Source organism: Triticum urartu, chromosome 3A, assembly GCF_056163025.1.
Source record: "Triticum urartu cultivar PI428250 chromosome 3A, HENAU_Tu73, whole genome shotgun sequence".
In the NCBI taxonomy this organism is placed as follows: domain Eukaryota; kingdom Viridiplantae; phylum Streptophyta; class Magnoliopsida; order Poales; family Poaceae; genus Triticum; species Triticum urartu.
The window spans coordinates 243,763,874-243,764,925 of NC_141875.1; positions in this window are offsets into that span (position 1 = coordinate 243,763,874).

Here is a 1,052-nt window from a genome sequence, read left to right on the forward strand (position 1 = left end):
ATGAGAAGAATTTTGCTTATGTGGAGAGTAGAGAAAATTCTATGCTTGTAGATCATGAAAAGAATGCTTTATGTGATGGTTATGTTGTTGAATTAATTCATGATGCTACTGAAAATTATTATGAGGGAGGAATATATGCTTGTAGGAGTTGCAATAATATCAAGTTTCCTCTCTATGTGCTTAAAGTTTTGAAGTTATCCTTGTTTTTCCTTCCTATGCTAGTTCATTCTTGTTCCCATAAGTTGTGTACTCACAAAATCCCTAGGCATAGGAAGTGGGTTAGGTTTAAATTTGCTAGTAATATTCTTCATGATGCTCTCTTTATGTTTCAGTTCTTATCTTTTGTGTGAGCATCATTGAAATCATCATGCCTACCTAAAAGGCATTAAAGAAAAACGCTTGTTGGGAGACAACCCAATATTTACCCTTACTGTTTTTGTGTGTTTACATGATTAAGATACTGTAGCAATCATGTTTTATAGCTTTTGTTTCAATAAAGTACCAAGTAAGACCTTTGGGAAGACTTGGGTGAAAGTTAATGTGATCTTGCTGTAAAAAAATAGAAACTTTGCGCTCACGATATTAGCTGCCATTTTTTTACAGAAGAGTGATTTGGTGCTGATTGTTTTTGCAGAAGATTAATAGACAAATTCCTCACGTCCACCAATTTATTTCATAATTGTTTGAGTAGCAGAAGTATGGTTAGTGTTCAGATCATTACAGACTGTTCTGTTTCTGACAGATTCTGTTTTCATTGCATACTTTGCTTGTTTTCTAGTTTCTATGACTTATATTCCTCAATATAAATTGTAGAAATGATATGGTACAGTAGGCATTGTGTGAGAACCATTACAATCTTTTTCTTTGACAGTACCATGGTGAATGGTTTACTCTTTATCATACTAACCTATCTCACGAAGTTTCGTTAAGTTTTGTGTGATTGAAGTTTTCAAGCTTTGGGTGAGATATCGATATGAGGAGAATAAGGAGTGGAAAGACCCTAAGCTTGGAGATGCCCAAGGCACCCCAAGGTAATATTCAAGCAAGACTCA